Source organism: Leptosomus discolor, chromosome 13 (assembly GCF_034619465.1).
Source record: "Leptosomus discolor isolate bLepDis1 chromosome 13, bLepDis1.hap2, whole genome shotgun sequence".
Lineage (NCBI taxonomy): Eukaryota > Metazoa > Chordata > Aves > Leptosomiformes > Leptosomidae > Leptosomus > Leptosomus discolor.
In genome coordinates this window covers 16473939-16491378 of record NC_141403.1, presented here as the reverse complement: position 1 = coordinate 16491378, position 17440 = coordinate 16473939, and positions in this window count along the sequence as shown.

The following is a 17440-nucleotide window of genomic DNA, read 5'->3' as shown; positions in this document are numbered from 1 at the left end:
GGAGTCAGAGTAATTTAACTGCTTATAAAATGAAGCAAATGGATATATTTGCACTGGTAGAGGATGGAATACCAAAAACCCCGTTATCATTCTGCAAATGTTATCTGTTATACATATGCAAACAGACAAAGAAAAGAAATAGCAAAATTATACCATTAATCTATTCATTTTGCTCTGTGGTAATGTTTCTTCAGATCAAATTATTCTACAATGACCTATTCAGTGTTTTGCATTAGCTTTGAAACAAATCGTCTATTATTTTAGTACTTCTCTGGCCCCTAAAAATGAGTCTCAGCTCTTCAAACATCGATGTAGACAAGTGACAGTTGTTTCTGTTTCACAAATAGGAAACTGAGGCACCATGATCCTAAAAATCTTAGTTACTGGTGGCAGTGGTCCTAGTAAATTTCTGCGCGTAAATTTTGCAATGGCAGAGTCTAACAAGAGGACCAAGATCAAACAAGAATGAGGACAGGACTGTGAGTGAAGCTAGATCACCTCACGCTGAGCTCAGACTATCCTTCCTTAGTTGCAGCAGGAGTTTTGCCCAAGTAAGAACAATAACATTAGGTCTCTATGCATCGTAACATTTAACATAAAATCCTTTACTAATAAGTGTTCTCCTGGTTTCAGCTGGGCTAGAGTTAATTTTCTTCCTAGTAGCTGGTACAGAGCTGTGTTTTGGATTTAGGATGAGAACAGTGTTGATAACACGCTGCTGTTTTAGTTGTCGCTAAGCAGTGTTTGTACTAAGTCAAGGACTGTCCAGCTTCTCATGGTGCCCTGCCAGTGGAAGCTGGGGGTGCACAAGAGCTGGGAGGGGACATAGCCAGGACAGCTGTCCCCAACTGGCCAAAGGGATATTCCAGACCATATGACGTCATGCTGAACAATAAAACTGGGGGAAGTTGGCCAGGGGGTGGTGGCCCACTGCTCAGGGACTGGCTGGGCATTGGTCAGTGGGTAGTGACAATTGCATTGTGCATCACTTGTTTTGTATATCCTTTTATCAGTATTATTATTTTCCCTTCCTTTTCTGTCCTATTAAACTCTCTTTATCTGAAGTTTTACCTTTTTTCTGATTCTCTCCCCCATCCCACTGCAGGAGAGTGAGCAAATGGCTGTGTGGTGTTTAGCTGCCTGCCGGGTTAAACCACAGAAAGTGTAAAAGTCAAATTTGCAGTATTTAATAGTAGAGTATTTACTTGTGGTCAGCTTGGGTTCAAACACCCTTTCAGTAACCTAATTCTGCATTGTGAGGATGTCGTGCCAGAATATTGAACTTGTTTTGAGCAGAAAGCCACCTGTGCTCAATATAACTCTGTGCTGAAACCATTGTAGGACTAGGCCCTGTGTGGCAGTTACATCTTTGAATTAAGAGACTCAGTAGAATATTTTTGCAGCTTTTCTAATTAAAATAATAATTATGTAGTGTCTATTAGCATAGAATTCCAAATGTAAGCCTCAGGGTCAAATGGCTTAGAAAACTGAAGCTCTCTGCTCCCTTTGTAGGAAAAAAAAGAGACGAGAGAGTTCTGGGCAGCTTCATTTACATAAGTTACAAATATTGCTTACCAATAATTCCATCTACTGAGTTCTGCTCTTCAGCTGGAATCTTACTGCATAAATGACAAAAAAAATACTGCTCATGCACCCTAGCTGTGTGTCCCCCAGAACTGGTCAGTCACTCTCATCAACAGGTAGTGATCTTACGTTTGATAGCACAGTAGAAAGAGATCGGTTAGAGGGTGCGTGGTCTTTTTATGAGCATGGATAGTGTCCACAGGTCTGGTGCTCTTGAGTACAGCAGGTAAAGCTCCTATAACCTGGTTAGCTTCGGGACTGAAGAGAACACACGGGCAAGATAGTTAGACAGTACTAAACCAGCAGAAGGAGATTTGAAATCACAGAACTGAGCCCAATTAGCTGCACATCAGAGTAGGTGCTGGTGAACTGATTTTCCCTGAACTGAAGCTGTATGGTGGAGGATCAATCAATCAATTTATAAGCACCTCGAGGGTAATAATAGCCTAGTGAATGCGAATTTGTCAAGGACAAATTGTATCAAACCAATCTAATTTCTTTCTTCAACCAGATAAGTGAATAAGGCAGAAGCAGTAGATGTGATATATCTTGACTTCAGTAGGGCTCTTGAGTATCCTACATAGCATTCTTGTAAGCAAATTAAGGCATATGATTAAATCACTGCAGAGAAGGCTCACAGCTGGTTGAGAAAACAAAATCAAAGGGAAACCATCAACCATTTGTTGTCGAACTGGGAAGACATATAAAATGGGGTGTTTCTAAGCCCAGTTTTATTCAATCCTTTGCTGATCAATGATCTGGATGATGAAATGATGAGGATGCTTTTAAATTTGGAAGGAGTTCCAGAAACTGGAAAGTTGTTCCAAAATCAACTGGTGGAAATTTGATAAAGGCAATTGTTATAGAAGTACTTTGCATACATCAAATGGGGAAAAAACAGTCAGGAAGCAGTACAAGGTAGAAAAGCAGTTAGAAGTTAGGGGGGACAGACAGTCGCAACAGTGTAACACTATGTTAAAAAAGATTCTTCTTATACTTGGATATATTAATTTTCATTTGTAAAGGGCAAGAGGCTCTAGGTGGCTCTAGGTAGCTCTGCTTGAGCAGGGGAGTTTGACAAGATGACCTCCAGAGGTCCTTTCCCACCTCAACCCTTCTGTGTTTCTCTACAAATCTAGCTCTTCTTGAGACCAGTGATACCTCAGTTATTACTTTCAGGCAGTTTCAGGCTTTAGCCTATGGAAAGATGTAAACAAATATCAAAAGGGCAAAAGGAAGATAAATGATAGAGGCTTGAAAAACTTGACATCTGAAACAGGCTGAAAGTGAAGTAGGCCACCTCCATATCTTCTGTTGCACTGGGCAGCAAATGCCCTACAACTTCTTAGTGTTGTTAAAGCACATAAATAACATTTGAAAACTTGGGGTTCAACAGACTTCTGATGCATGTTTAATTTTCTGTCATTTTGTGTTGTGTATTTAGAAGTGTGATGTTCTTTATTTCATTTTCTCCAACTGAAGCTGCTCGTGTTTATCAAGTTTTCTTGTTTGGCTTTTTGGTGGTTTGTTTTTTGTGTGTTTAGAAATACCCCTAGACAGATGAAACTCTGCTCTTGATGCTGGTAGCTAAGATTTACAGAAAGAAACAATTTTGGCTCTGTCTATCTAGAGCTTTGTAAATTTTATATTATACCACTTTCTTCTGCATCTCTGTTCTACTGATTGCAGCAACATAGGTGAACTAAATGAATAATGTTAGTCAAGAAAACACTGTGGCTTTATAGAGCAACTATTCACGAAGAAAAAGCCTTGAAACATTTCCAGAACTGGAGGCAGAGAATTTATCCTTCCTGCTGGAACCCAGAATAACTACTGTTTTGTGTCATCATTTTATAATCCTTGTCTGTCAATAAACATAACTGTAGCTAGTAATAAAAATGATACAGGCTCAGTCAGGCAATGCTACCCTGGTAAAACAAATTTATGAGCCAGTTAATATTTTTAATCCTGTTACCGAGATGACCTCAAAACCCAGACCATTTATCTAAACCTCTATCCCCTAAAGGAGCACATGTGGATGTCAGATAAGTGAAACCTGCGTTTGAATCATGTTGATCTTGGGCTGAGGTTGGGCAACAAGAGGGAGAAAGGGTGGAACCGTAGACATCCGTCTGCAAAAACAAACCAGCCCCATTAGTGTCTGTCTCCTACCTAGTAGAGTTGGTCAAACACTCTTGCAGACTCAAACGAAGCTGCTCATCTGATAGCACAAAATTCAGTATGTTGTATTTTTCCCTTCTCCACATCAGTTACATGCCAGCGATTATTCCAGTTCCACCATTGATCCAAGATGACTGATCACAACAGGGAGTCATTGTGTTTACGCTGCTTCAGAAGCCTCAGAGATGTTATTTGATCTACAGCATCCATTAGACACACAGAATACATTTCCTTCTCTATTGTTTCATCTTATTAGCAAGATATGGCAATGACACTGTCTGCTAATTGCTATCTGACTAGTGCTTTGTGCCTTGTTAATTTTGACTGAGACACTTTTCCTGCGTAGCACAGTGTAGATATTACTAATAGGGGAAAGACAGGTAGTTAATTGGTGTCTCGAGTGTTACACAGACAAATAAAAAGTTGACTGATAATCAGTTTTTCTCTGATGGAAGGGTCGGCTCTTGTCACTAGCTTCTGCACTGTCCTTTCTCTCTCTGCTGTAATGTATAATGTCTTACTCTTGTAAAACGTGCTGAGATCCATAATGGCTACCAGAAGAATACATGCTGCTGCCTACAACTTACAATGAATTGATACAAAGGACTGCTCACTTTTTAAGCCTCAGTTAGGTATTCTTCTGAAGGTGAAAGCCAAGGGGTCCTAGGTCAGAGTGTATTTTTGCACTGATCATCTGAGTCTCACGAAAAGTCTGAAAGATATGGAGGCAAAACACATGGTCTTAACAACCCAGTTACAGGATCCACCAAATACAAAGTGAGAGGGGCTATAAAGATATATACTGTTCTTGTTTGGGGAAGCCGGACGAGTCAGTCTGGCAACAGAGGCTCTGCTTCTAGTTCTAGTCTGTCATACAGGGGAGGAATTTTTGATGGCTCCAGACAGTGATCCTTTGAGTCCTGAAAGAAAATAACTGAAAGTGCAAGGAAAAGAGTTTTCTTTCACTCAAACTACTTATAAATTCTCTTTGTTCTTGGACTTAGACCCAACTCCAAACCCTCTGCACTGCCTCATCAAAAATACAGGTTGATGTTTCAGTTCTTATGTCTTATGTATACCAATGTCCTCTACTGCACACACAGAGATACATGTCAGGCAAAACAAATGATGGCTTTTACAGAGTGTGAACTAATTGTTGAGAGAGGTGCACAGGGACATCATTCAAATACCCTAAACCAGGAGATAATGGAAGCTTTCTGGTTATGACGAAATCTATTTACATACCTAGTTTTGTAGAAGACATAGATTGAATGTAAGTTATCCCTCTGCATGCTGGTGGTTTGTGGAGAATTGGTGTCCTGCAGCCCCCACTGTAGGCAGAACTGTGAGTACGCAGCAAGGACAAGACTTAGATATACATGCCTGCACTAACTACAAATTTGTTAGCTGTGTGGAATGCTACACACCATATGCAATGTCTGTCTCCTCACCACAAATGTTTTCTGGTGAGAAAATGTTCTGGTTTCATTGTTCATTTTATTCAAATTTCTGTATCTGAAGAACCACCTTCAGACAAATAATCAGTTAAGTGTAGCAGCTGAAAACAAAGCCTAGCAAGACTATAGCACCAATTAAATTCTTAGACATTGGAATGGCTCTCTGGATAACAATCAGAAGCAGCCAGACAAGAAAAAGCAAGAGGTAAGATGAGTGCAACAAAAAGGCGCACTAAATTCAGTACAGTCTAGTGACAGTCAAACTCTAGATATATCTTCCTACAGAACTGCAAGGAGGCTACGTGTGATCTTAATCATGTGCGATGATATGGGTGAGCACGGCTCAATGCAGCACCCCTGCACTCTGCATTCTGCCTAATGTGCCAGTGCTCCGGCACACAGAAGCTTACAAGTTCCAACTTTTCAACCGCTGCCTGAAGTTACAGACGTTATCAATTTAAAAATCACAACTCCATCAGAAAATATTTTAACTATATTGTTATAATAATACCTAGGGTTAAAGAGGGGGGAAAAGAAACCTATCAATTTTTATCTTTTCTTTCCTGGTTTGTTTTTTGGTGCATTTGAAAGCAAGCCGTACATTGTCTGTTTCAATGTTTGCTCAGTCTAGTCACTCTATTATCCTGGAGGGAGGGAGCTAAGGGAGGGGTTGGGGAAGGAGAGAGATAAAAGCATCACATAGCAACAAAAGAATGAGTTAAAAAAAGAAATAGGACAGTTTGGGTTTAATATCTGAAAAAAAAAAAATAGCACAGGTGTTTGTGGATGCATCTAGAGAAGGGTAAGGAAAGTGTCTTAATTGACTGGATTTTGAGCTAACAGCTCCTCTTGGAGAAAGGAAGGGCTGTGTCAATTTTCTCCCTGCAGGGAAGGCAGAGCAAGCAGGGGAGGAAAAACAGGTGAGAGCCCTCCTCCCTCCTGTGGCTGCCATTCTGCGCTTGTGTTGAGACGCGCATGTGTTACACACAACCTGGGCAAAATGACTGATGCAGTTCGCTCGCAAGTCTGTTTGTGAAAGAGCAAACGCTCTCCCAATCAGTTCACTTCCCCTCTGCGTCTCAGCCCAATTGTCAAGTTTGAAAATTGCAGCTACTGCATATGTGTAAGGAACTGCTAACTCACCCTCCTGATTTCTTCCTTCCCTTCTTTTCACCAGGGGGGCAGTTTTCATTTTTCACATTCAATATCACTCCTTGTTTTCTCCTTTCAAATACAACAGTGACGCAGGAAGAAAAAAAATGAAGATGTCAATAGTATAGAGAATACCTCATTAGTTTTGATTTATTATTTTTTCCCTTCCCTTGCAGAGAAAACTGTAGATTTAATTTGAGGAGGACCCAATCGGTAAACTGCTACTGAGCATGAATTCAGCTGGAGAAAAATGCAACTCAACAAGAGTAGTTTTGATAAGCTTACTTAAATCCCTTATACATGAGCTCTTTCTTTCCCTCTCCTACACAGTGTGTGTCACACTGCCTCTTGTAATACTGACTACCCTAACAGGCCAGCTTGAAATTCATTTCAGAAAATACCATTTCCAAAACATGTTTTCAAAACTTTATTTATGATTAGCGAGGGGAGCTGAAAATTTAACCTTTGATCTAGACTAAATAATTTTTTGCCGGTTCACCCTGAACTGTCATTTCCACCGAATTGACTAAAAGAGATAGAACATGTGAGAAGCAAAAACCTGTTTTCTGAAAATGCTACGACTTTGCCAGTATCTCACAGGCAAGTTGGGACGAGTCTATATCAAGCTGCTTTAAAAACTAATATTTGTATTATTGCAATATTTCTTCTTCGAAAAAAGATAATTTAATGATGGGTTTAAGTGATGGAGGCCACCATTTCCCCACCCCCTTTCCCACAATGTGCAGGGGCCTTCACCCGCAGAGGCCATTGCTAGATCTAGGCAGAGCTGATTCCAGATATCTGCTTAGTCCTTGATATGGCTGAAGCAGTTTTCTACTCACCATGCAATCAGAGGTGACCGAGCCCACTATTAATCCCCATTACTTTTGTGAAAATACCTGGTTTTGGGTAAGTGTTTTCAAACATTTTAGTTTCCTAAAGCTAAATGCACCTTCTGAATTTCCAAGCGGCCAGAGAGGCAACACAGCACAGGGAAATGGGCACAGGAGGGAAGGAGGGAGAGGGAGGAGTGGCAGGTTTGGTCGCTGTGTCTAAAATTGACACTGACATATCAGCTTTGTGGGATTGAGGCCTGGCTTGCCCTACATCTCTGTAAAGTGCTTAGCACATTTTGGACCCTGCGAGCTGTTACATTAATGATGACCTTGGCTTGCAAATAAGGAACAGCCTTAAGCCCAGTGCAGTCAATATTTAACCTGGGTCGGAAGGGAAAAGAAGGCGGCACTCCAAGCCCTGTCCATCTGAGTTCCCAAGCTGCGAGGTAAAGCAGCTGCCGGGCAGACGTTCGCACTCTATTCATGACTGCTGATTTTATCATTAGCACCGAAATGGTTAACAACAAAAATTATTTAAAATACTGTCTTTGGCTCCTTAGCTTTTCTTCAGGGCTCTCTGTGGACCTAGGCCCATGTCAAATTCTTGTTTACAGTCCCAAGGTTTTTCCTTGCAACAGCTGAGACTAGCAGAGATGGCTTAGGAAAAGATTCTTGAACCTAAGTGTGTCAAAAGGGTGCTGCACTTCTTCATACCAGGGCAACTCAAGAGGGGTTGGGCCATATCTGTAAAGACTACATGCTATTTAATAAGACACTGTTCATTTGACATACATTTCACATAATGGAAATAGTTATTCAGGAAAAAAAATCTGGTCTTTTACAGTGCTAATGTAAAGTCATAGGAAGAGGATATGATGATATACAGAATTTATAAGCCACTGGAAACAACATGAGATGGTGCAATAAAGGTAGAAATAACAAGTGTTTAACAAGTGTTGTGTCTTTGCAGTGTTCAGTGCAGAAAGATGATAGAAAAAGAATGTAATACAGTTCAACAATCAATGATCTTTAGAATGTAATATTCCTGAAAGAGTTTTTCCTGAGAGGATTCTACCCACGATGGTGGAAAAGCAGGGAGAGAGAAATTCTCTGTAATAGTTTTAGGTTTGTAAAGCAGTTTCCTTTTTCCAAGGAAAATGCACCTGAAAGAAGAAGAAGAAAAAAAGAGTAATATTTATTCACCATTCTGTAACTATTAAATACAGATGCATCACAATAACACAAATTCTTCTGTTTTTAATTGTAAAATGTATAAGTCTTATAAAAACGTTAAGCTCCTTTGTTGTTACAGGTCAGCATGGACTAAAAAATTCGATTGCTAAACAAGCTGTAGTCAATATTTATTTTTGTACTTCCAAAAATTTTAGCCAATGGTTACATATTTGTGAACATGCATTTTGTAATTTATTTCTGCTAGCAAACCCTGTTTCTACAAATAAAGATTATTTAGTTTCTATTTAGGGAGAAAGTCCAGATAAACGGAGCCATGCAGTAAGGTGGGGGGAGCATTTGTTGTGAGGGGCAGGGTGCAAGGGGAGTGGGGGTGTGAGGCAGTTGCGAGTACCAATTAAAAGCAAAACGCCTCTAGAGAGACATTATTTATGTTTTTTCTCCTTGTAGTGAAACTTCCTAATGAAGGAAATGTCCTTTAAATTCAGTGCTAAGTGCTGCTAGACTGAAGTGTGCATTATAACTCCGATCTTAAAGACTAACAGATGTTTTAACTTCTGTTAAAAGACAAAGCACAATTTTTTTGAGACTATCGGTGTTAGTGGGTGCTTGTTTACAGTTGGTATCCTTAAGCAAAACAAACTTTAACCTTGACACCATGATGGAAACTGAAAAAAGAAGTGACTGGCTGAACCACTCCATTTCCTTTCAAGGGCCTGGTGCAGCAGCGCAAGACGTCTTCCTATGTGACACGCAGAGGCTTTAACAATAGCACATGTGGAAAACTGTTTAAATGATTTTTTTTTTTAAATAGTCAGTGATGAATTTCTGAAACAGTGACTGTTCAGATCTAACTTCCTTCAGCCTTCTCCCTCCCTGATCCTCATGCGCCCAGTAAATTTATGTAAGATCTTTATGTCATAGCTGGAGATTCAGCATTTATAAAATAAATTAGATATATGATGCATTGAGTGTCAATAGAAGCATGAAGGACTGGGGGGGGAGGTTAGGTGTTTTGTTCAATTTTAAATAATGTTGTTTAATGGCAAAAACTGGTTGACGAAGATAAATCTCTAGTGTATGCCTCTTCTTGGTACCTAAGTTCTGCAGAACAAGAACTGAAACACCCGAAGAACTGAGCCTTCACATGTAGTCAGCAGAGGGAGGTGTTTCTGAAGGTAACTCAGCCTGCCCTGAGATATGTGAAGGATGGACACCCTTTTATCTCGCTCACCACCATCTCAGTGACAACATAGGCTCAGCTGGCTAGTTTACAAACTCCAAACTTGATTTTGTATGTGGTTATAGTTCGGTGAACGAAAGTACACCTGTATTCTTTGTTGTTGGTTCTTTTGTTTTGTTTTGTTTTGTTTTGTTTTCCCCCGAGTACCTTAAAGTGAGTCTGCAGCACTGCAGTAAAAGCTGAAGATAGTGATCATTTTCTTGGGTCATATCCATTGCACGGTGGTTTTGAGGAGCACAGAAGTGATGTAGGGGCTCAGTTGTGCTTTTCATGGTTATACAAACTGCCACTGAGTACAATACTGAGCGAGGAAAGCAAAACTGCACCCCAGAGTACGAAGAGGATATCCGACTTCCACTGCCCATACGTGGATGACAAACAAAACAGGATTTGACTGAAATGGCACGGCTAGTAACAATAGCAATATAAACACTTATAATAGCAGTATAGTTAACATACCAGGCAGTGTTTTGGTACCATTATGAATAAAGGATTTTCCGAATAGGAATTGCTTTAGTTTTTAGTTTTAAAAGAAGTAAAACATTTTGTGTAAGCTATTTTTTTCACTTAAACCATTCTAACAAAAATGCTCAAAACTGTTTTTCTTCACCACTTGAGAACAGAAAAGCTGTTAGCTGGGGTTTTGCTTGTTTCTAGATATACCTCCAGCATTTCTCTCTTTCTTGCAAGTGTTTCCTGCACTGGCTGCACCTCTTTAAGACTGCGCAGTGAAGCTAAAAGGTTCCTTTGTAATTCGTGACCTCCATGACTTTTCTAAACAAGGGCATGGGAAGCTTCAGAGGCAGCAAGTTTGGATTTGCTGTATGTTAATCGACTCAGTAGCTTTCACAAAAACAATGACCTCTGCTCCTCTACTTACATCTTCTCTAATGTGGCCCTCAAACTAGATTGTTCCTCTGCCGTGACAGGTTACCTCATCCAGTGCACGTCACTGTTTCCTCCCTTCTCTAATTTCCATTTGTTGCTGAGCATGGACTAGATTTCTATACAACTCTTTAGTCTGCTCTCTTCTGGTGTTCCATGTCTTCTTGTTTGTTCCAGGCCATCCTTTGCTTTCCATGCCTCTGAAGCTTCTGTTCTTTTTAGAAATATCATTGGAGTGACAGCAGTTAATGTGAACACATCACAGAATTTCTTGACGCCAGAATTATGAAAATCTCCTCTTGATGGTATTTTTCCATTATTCACTACACAAAGTGCTGAAGCGATACCTCAAGGAATGTTGCGGGTTTTTTATTTTTCCTTGTATCATCCCCAATTTCAGCTGATCATTGATTTCTTCTGAGCCAGGGTTCAAATATTTTGGACTCTGTTCCTTCTGGCTCCTGCAGACCTTTTGACTGCCATCTGACCAGGGCCCCCATAGCTTTCATCTGTTTTCACTCCAAATCCTTCTTCTAAAATGTAAAATGATGGCCTCTAGCCAGCATGTTGCCTTTTACTTTTCCTGTGGCCCGGACCTCAGTTAAAGATTTAACAAAAGCAAAAAAGCTCTGTTTCAAGCCAAATAAAGGGATAAAATCTAAAAATTTTTCCAGATGGGAATGTTGGACCTTTCACAGGCAGCTCATATACTCTGGCAATTGAAATCTAGCACAAGCTTTGCTCACGTAATAGGAAATGGCTTTTTTTATATAAAATATTTCTGGAGCTTCCAATTGTTGCCTTTTGCTTTTAATACCTATTATTTTGTAAAATCCACATGAAAGATGAAAGCAAATTAAACTTTGCATCTGTGGAGGCAGACTTCCTGTGTTATCATCTCTAGTTCTGTCCAGGAGTGCAGGATAGCGGCAGCTGCTTGTGCTTCAGTGAACACCACTCCACACAGCTTCCACCTGCAAGCATGTAATCAGTCCCCACAAGGGTACACAGGGCTGTCCTGAGTTTTCCCGTACCTCAGGAAGAGTCCCTCTGCAAAGACTGACATGCCAGTGGAACATCTGAATCTTGTAGATGATGTATATACCTGTAGAGCAATGTTTGCTTTCAACCAGCAGCAGCAGGGCCCCCGTTGTAACAAAGCGTGCTGATAAGACTGTGTTATGCCCAGGGGAACCTGCTACTTGAAATCCAGTGGGAGTGGGGGCACTGAAAGCTGATTATCTCCACGCTTATTGCAATGAGCTTTTGTTTGCTATTGACATGACTTTACAAGGAGAAACCCAAATGAAGGATGGGGTGGAGGAGAGGATAAAGTCTTTCCCTCCCACTTCCCAAATGACAGGCCTGCTGCAATGTAGTTATACGCCATATTCACGCTAAGCTTTTTCACGGTACAAAGTACTACTCAAACACAATGGGTGATTACTACAATTTCCTCTCTTTGGCTCACAGATACTATATCCGTAAGCATCTCTTAATTTGCCATTTGTGATGCTAAGTGCTGGACAGGATTTTCCTCTGCCATTTACATTCCCGGCAGAATATCTCCTCGCCCTACAGTTCTCACCAGTGCACTGTGAGTGCGTACGGCTACCAGGGCACCAAAACCCATGCTGGGCTGCTCTCAGCCTGCTGGGGAAGACAGTCCTGGATGTACCACTGGAAGAGATGATTCAGAAGGACTTCTGACATTAAAGCATTTCTGTCCAAATATATGACACACATTTGGAATGTGTGACTCTTAAAAGTGATCCAGCTGGAGGGTGATTTTAAACAGAAGATGGTGAATCTTTTATTTCTCATATGCCTTTGAGAGAGAATGGATTTGCTTCTCCTCCCAAACCACAGACTTCTTTCCTTCCTCCTTAATTCTCAGAACATCTTACTTGGCATAGGCGTTTGTGAGCCACTGGTGCAAAACTAAGTTTAGCTCATGAAAACAGAATCACAGCAATTACTGCTTATTCTTTAAGACTTAATTTCACAGAGTGAAACATATGCATTGGGTTAGGCTTTTTTTCTATTCCACATATTTTACCTTGTACTTGTTATGTCTATGTTCATGAAAAAAAACCCAACCAAACTTCTTTCTGTTTTTCTAGGGGGTTGTTTTGTACAGATTCTGAAGACACTTTGAAAGTCTTAGCACCAGCAGTACTATCACACTGAATCATATAAAAACCTTCTTTCACTGGTCCAAGCACAGCTAGAGTCCCAAGGTCCCAAATACAGATATTTTCTGTGAAGTTCAAGGGTGGCCTTTAATTAAGCTGAGGAACAGGCTGCCAGCTGCTGCTTGAAGCTAATATTGTGATGGCAGGTGAGGAAGAAAGTGAATGAGCAGAGTTTTCAAAAGCAGTGGTGAGACAGAAGAGCGAAGAGGTGGGGGATGTAGAGATGAGTTGAAGCAGGGAGACATGCAGGAATATAGAGGTATTGATGTGAAATAAAAGAGACAACAGGATTAAGAGAAATAAGAAAGCCACAAAAATTTGAAAATGCATGGTCAAAAGAGATCTCTTCTTACGAAGAAAGTATAGAGTGTGGCATGCACTGCTTAGCCAAATGAAGACTGTGTGATCTTGTTGCTCTCTGTAATTTCATTATAAGGATACATACCAGGGAGAGAAGAGAATTTCCTAAACTAAAGACTGGATTTGCCTAAGAGGAAGAAACTTCGCCATGGATAAAATAAGAGTGGAACCCGGGTTCCTAACTCTAAGAAAAGGAGGTTTCCTAATAACTAGGCTCTGTGGGAAGTGTGAGGTAAAGCCTCCACCTTTGTTTAAGGTGGTACTTGGTCAGTCCATGAAAGCAATTATATGAAATGAATCTCCCCAGGCCTCTATTTCTACAATATATCAAATTTACCCACACATACATACAGAACTAGATGAAACACAAAATGCGTAACATGAAAGTTTGCACGACCTTCATTGATGTTATTGTGGAAACGGTGATAATGCTGCCATAGCACTAAAGGCTCATTTCATTTGTGTTTGGGGAAATTGTTTCTTGAAAATATTTATTGTCATGGAGTATTTCACCTGAGACACTTTCCATAAGAAACAAAATGTTCTATAAGCAGAATGACTTTAATATAGCAGTGCTTTCTGAAACTTAAATACCTTAGGAAAGAGATTGTTTCTATAGTAATGAGTTGCATGAGAAAAAATGATCTGAAAATGCTGGGGGAGGAGGAAGCAGGAGTTGCTATTGGGTTTCCTAGTCAAATTCAATGAACTACTGAGTGATGTTGACAAGTAAATTAATGTAGCGAATTTTGGTTTTTAGAAGACATATCCATAAATATGAGAAACTCACTGCTAGTGGAAGCCTCCAGTCTCTACATGTGCCAGTGACTGGTTCTTTCACATTTCAGTGCACAAATCAGAGATGCTTCCCGGGGTCTTGGAGACAAGTCCAGATTTTTGGCAAATTCATCATTAGAAGAGTGCAGCATGTTGGGACAAACAAGAATTAATTCATATCATTAAGATTTCATTTTTACTGTGGTCACCTCACCTTTCTGCTCTTTGATTTTGTTCTCTTGATCCTCTGATTCATTCTGACATTACTTCTTTCCTTTATAAGTCATTAATTTTCATTGTCTTGGAGACCAGCATATGCTGGCTCACTTTCCACTCCAGTTCTGCCTTCTTATTCTTGTACAGTTTACATAAATCTGGCTGCACTAAACAAGAGTCCTTAACTTACTGAGTACAGCAGGGGAAGAAGTGAACACGGTATAAAAGGGCCTAAACAACTGTGATAGAAGTCTTGCACTGATTTCACAAGCATTACTAGCCTTTCCCTAACTTGGAGAGCATATGAGAGGCATATAGAAAGTGTGCGACAAGTAAAATAAATTTTAAAAAAGAAGAAGAAAAAAGACAAGGAAACAGATTTAGAAAAAGAAGCTTGTTTAGGATAGTCATGGTAAAATAAATGCAGTTTTAAAAACAGGTACATTTTGTACTCATCAAGGGAGATGGTAAAATAAATACTCTTCAAAGTGTTTCAAATACTTTGTTACAGCTAGTCTTCCCAGTGCTTTAAAACTTCTCTCTCCCCTCTGTAGCTAAGTAGAAAAGTATCTCTAATGCCTTGTCTTTGTGAACAAAAAATAATACACCTTAGATAGCTAGACCTTTGAAATATCATGAATAAGCACTTACAAATGTCTCACCAGCAGAAAAGAAAGAAAAGTAACCTAGATCAGAAATGGATCATTTTCAGAAGTTGTAGTGATTAACACCATATTAGATCTTAAGAAAAATATCCATAAGAAAGATTCTGCCACCTTTATGCAGGCTTAATAATAACTTACTCTGAAGAAAGAAATCCCAACTGGAAATCAGCGAAGGAAGATACTTCGCAGTCTGTTTAAGTGTGTCAAATCCTGAGCCAATGGTAGCAGAACTTTTGAGATGCTATTTTTGGGTATCTTAAATATTCGTTCAGTTTGGAAGAGAACAATTTAATAAGCATGAGTCACCATGGATTTGTGAAAGGTAAATCATCTCAGACAAATCATAGTACTTATGAAGTAACTGTTGGTATAGACAGAGCCAGCAGATTTAACATATTTGGATTTTCACAAACCTGTAGTCAGCTTCAGACATGATGGGTTATTGTGTCATGATCTTTTTCAAATATATGACAGGTAATAAAGTAAAATAAAATAAAATAAGTAAGGGACCTCAGGGAGGTGGAAAGCAAATGGTTGAGATTACAAAGGCCTTAGCATTTTCAGAAGACCAAGGCCCAAGAGGGATCTCCACTGAGATAGACCCCTTTTAATACCAGCTTACATCATATTTAAAAATGGTTGTCTTCTCATGGAGGTTCTTTAGATTTTTGCCAATATCTTGAGGTTGTGATCTGATCTCATAATCAATTTATAGAGTATATGAAATTACATCTTGTCTGTTTTAGGACAATCTTGCAAGCATGGCCAAACCAGAAACACAACAGAAAGAGATAAAAAGCATCTTAATGTGTAAAAGTATGCATTTGAATAGAAATCAGGCATTTTAAGTAATACTCACACCATTCAAATGACATTTGATTTGCTAATATGATTGAGACAAAGGCTTCATGTTTAACAGCACAGCAAGTATTTCCAGGCATACATGTATACAACAGCAGCTGCAACAGCCAAGAGGATTTGCTTTAGCCATCCATATGCTTTCTGTCGCTTTTCAGTGCTGTTACCAGTGCTTGAGGGTGTAGAGGCAATTCCCTTCTGAACTGTGAACGAAATGCTGGTGATAGAAAGGGCCCTTCGGAAGAAAACTAATTTACAACTTAAGCCTGAATATTTTTAAGACATCCAGCAAGAGATTCACACTGTATATTTTTAGCTGCAGGTGACCTGAATCCCTGTCTGGTGGCATCTCTGATATATAGAGGTGCTCCACTCAACTTGCTCTGTACTGTATGAAGTAGATGGGGTGAATGCCTCTTTAGACTGTTCAATGCTGGTTAGTAGGAAAATTAAGATTCTTAAAGTCATATGAAAAGTATAAGGTATATCCAACAAATGAAATTAAACTTGATAATTTTAGAGATTTTTTTGATAGATAAAAGCTTGAAATGGACACAGTTTCTACAAATTCAGAAGAAACAAATGTAGAAAATATTTCTATGAGTTATGGTGTTTTACTAGTGCTGACGTACTGAAATCAGGAATTTTTAGTGTGCATTAAAAAGCATTACGTGATTATTAAATGTGATATATTAAAAATGTACTGATCAATCTATCGTCTTGTAAATTTAATCAGACTTATTTTGCTTTGATTGATTTGAATAGGGAAGTAATGAAAGTATCAGCATTTAAAAATCAAGTACTTACAGTTTTGTTCTTTGTGATAGTCATCACTTAATCTTTCTGTTGGTTGGTAGAAAATCTCTTGAAAACTCTCATCTTTTAATATGTGATGAGGGTGTATCATACATATATGCCTTAGGTAGTATCACCTTGTATAGTATTAGTCTTTATTTTCCTTTCTCTTCCTCAGTTTTTAGACATTTACATATAACTCTGTGCCACAAAAAGAGTGGTAATATGAAATTTTTCTGGTGAAGGCTAAAAAAAAGATTTAAAAAATAATTTTAAAAATCTGCTAAATTTACAACAATACAAGGTATTAGCGGATACCTTGAAGAGGGCATTGAAAGATAATATCTTTATAGAATAGCTTATAATGGCAAAAGGTCTTGCTTCCCAAAGAAAGAAAGAAAGAAAGAAAAAAAGAAAGAAAAGCACTTAAAAATACAATCATCTTATTAAACTACTTACTTATATAAACATGCAGTTGATCATTAGCAGTCATTGTACTCTAAAGTAAATAAAAAATTATGAAGAAAAAGGAATAGTTTGCTTCTGTTTATCTAACATTGGCACAAAAAATTCAGTTGTAAGAAAAACAATTCAAAGATATACTGAAAGTAAATGTTGCATTTCACATCTCATGTAATGCAAACATTTAGATTAACTTACATACCATTGGTATTACATTAGCAAAAGTTTTACAGATTTTTTTTTAGATCAAATACTGCTCTGCACAGTTCCACACAGGCTTGTTCCACACAGCCCCCATGGACTTCAGACAGAGCATGATATGGCTCACTAAAAGTCTTGCTTTAACAGTAAGTGAATAGAGGGCAACTCAGCATACTGCCTGCACGTATGGTTGGATACCAGTCAATATGTCAAGATTCTGGACAGCACATTGGGCCCACAACCCAAAACCTGAATGTACATATTCAATATATATAACTCTGCTTACCAGGATAAGGTAACAAGCATAATACTGCATTTTTAAGTGTGTTATTTTGTTTTAATCCAAGATCTATAAAAAAGTGTCTATCAAATGCTGTTTGTG